This window comes from Haliotis cracherodii, unplaced genomic scaffold, assembly GCF_022045235.1.
Source record: "Haliotis cracherodii isolate W230 unplaced genomic scaffold, xgHalCrac1.p SCAF_16, whole genome shotgun sequence".
Taxonomy (NCBI): Eukaryota; Metazoa; Mollusca; class Gastropoda; order Lepetellida; family Haliotidae; genus Haliotis; species Haliotis cracherodii.
The window spans coordinates 23,421,004-23,423,597 of record NW_027266271.1 but is presented as its reverse complement, the minus strand read 5'-3'; the positions used below and the strand labels follow the sequence as shown (position 1 = coordinate 23,423,597).

General features: G+C 47.2%; 1 pseudogene; it reads left to right on the top strand.

The window, feature by feature from the left end:
- Window positions 1-253: 253 nt before the first annotated feature.
- LOC139463494 (uncharacterized) lies at window positions 254-2,134 on the top strand (annotated as a pseudogene).
- The last annotated feature ends 460 nt before the right edge of the window (window positions 2,135-2,594 follow it).

Below are 2,594 nucleotides of genomic sequence, written 5' to 3'. Positions count from 1 at the left end.
GTGAATTGTGGTTGAAGCACATGACACCGACTATGTCCCGTGTTCAAGAAAATAAGACTGAACGCTTTACAGTGCCTTTCAGCAGGGGCCGTGACTTTACAGTCAACGCATGCTGGGACTACAACAGGTCAAGGTGCGCCAGGCCAGAATGCAAGTTTATTCATAAATGCTCCAATTGTGGCGAGCAACATCCCGCCTATTCTTGCTTTCGCGCAAAGGGGGGTCGTAGACCCTCCAAACACCTTAACTCCACACAGGCAACCCATGCTAAAGGCACTGGCCCCAACTCCACTCATACTCACTAGATTAAAGCGACATTTGCAACTGTACAAGCATTCTAACCATGCCCATGCCATTTATTTATTACAAGGTTTGGAATCAGGTTTTCAACTGGAATATAGTGGGGCACGCCTAAGTCGTTGGTCTGAGAATCTACGCTCAGCCAGGGATCCCATTTTACAAGAGATAGTAGCTGCCAAATTGAAAAAGGAAGTAAAATTAGGTAGGGTGGCAGGTCCTTTTGAAACGCCGCCCCTGCTGAACCTACAAGTTTCACCCATCGGTCTCGTACCCAAACAGCAAACGGGTAAGAGTCAGTCCTTGCTGGGGACAGACGATTTTCGTTTAATACACCACCTTTCTTATCCTCAAGGCAGATCAATCAACGACAACATAGACAGCGAAGCATGCTCCGTGTCATATGCACGGTTCGACGAGGCTGTCAGTATGGTACAGCAACTTGGTCCAAATGCTCTACTTGCAAAATTTGATGTGAAATCGGCTTTCAGGATTATGCCGGTACACCCTCAGGACTTTGAGTTGCTAGGCTTGTGCTTTCAAGGTAAATACTACTTTGATAAATGCTTGCCGTTTGGCTGTTCCACATCATGCTCAGTGTTTGAAAAATTCAGCACCTTTTTGCAATGGTGTGTCCAGCAAAAGTTGCCTAACGGCCAACTCATGCATTACCTTGATGATTTTCTCACAGGCGGAACTGCAGGAACGAAAGACTGTGGTGACAACCTTGATACATGTCTCAGTACTTTCCAGGAGCTGGGCGTACCCGTAGCACATGAGAAGACAGTAGGTCCTGCATCCTGCTTAACATTCCTAGGTCTTGAAATCGACACAGTCAGGATGCAGGTTAGAATACCACAGGAAAAGATTGTAAATATCAACGCCATTATACACGATATGCTGGCCTCAGGTAAGCACAAAGTGACCCGTAAAGCTTTGCAGTCTCTGGTGGGTAAGCTAAATTTCATGTGCTGGGCAATACCCATGGGTAGACCGTTTTGCCGCAGACTGATTGACGCCTATACAAAGGTAAGTCATCAAGCACACCGTGTTCGCATCACGCGGGGAGTTCGGGAGGACCTAGAGGTTTGGATCGGGTTCTTGGGGGAATTTAACGGTGTGTCGGTTTTTCAGAATAAAGAGTGGGCTGACAATACATGTCTGCAGCTGTTTACTGACGCAGCCAGCACTGTGGGGTTCGGCGCATACTATAACGGGAACTGGGCAAACGGGCTCTGGCCCCGTTAGTGGGTGGAGGACGGTTCGACTCGTGACATGACACTGCTGGAGTTGTTTCCGATTGTGCTGTCAGTTTGTCTGTGGGGGACAGCCTTTTCTAACAGGAAAGTACTTTTCTTTTGTGATAACCAAGCTGTAGTGTCAATAATAAATAAACAGTCTTCAAAGGCACCCAGAATCATGTCACTGATTAGGCAGCTAGTGCTGCAGTGCCTCAAACACAACATTTTGTTCAAGGCCAGATATATAACAACACACGACAATATTATCGCAGATGCACTGTCGAGATTTCAGTGGGAACGATTCCGCAATGCAGCTCCATCAGCCAATCTGCATCCCACACCACTTCCAGACAATCTCTGGCAGGGCTAACAATCGAGGCAGAGAGGCTCCTTCAGCGATCATTGGCGGCAAACACGTGGGCAACTTACCAGGCAGGAACCCAAGCATTGCAAGCATTCAGGGCATCACAAAACCTGGGAGATGTCTGGCCGGTTCCAATAACTCATCTGGTACATTTCATTGCTCACCTGTCAGTGTCAGGACATGCACCGAGTACGGTAAGAACGAATATGGCCGGTATCTCAACGTACCATAGGCTACACAGCATGGAAGACCGCACCGGCCACTTTGTTATTACTAAATTGATTACGGGGATGCAAAAGTGTCAGGGGAGGCAGGATCACAGAAAACCAATAACAATAGACCTGCTCAAAGTAATTGTAAACAACCTGCAATTTGTCTGCTCTTCTACCTATGAAGTAAGATTGTTCAAAGCAGTATATTGCTTGGCCTTCTTTGGTTTCTTTCGGGTGAGTGAACTCGTGCAAACCAAACTTTCTCAGCCAGGGTGCGCTTTCTTGGACCTAGTCCAAGACACGACTAAGACAGTAACAGTCGCTCTAAGGCATTCAAAAACGGACAGGCACTCACATGGCATAGTTGTTTCCATTTCCGCCATACCTGGCCACAATCTGTGTCCACTGGCTGCAGTTAAAGCATACCTAACAGTTCGATCACAGGGTCAGACTCAAGCTTTCGTACACTTTGATAAATCT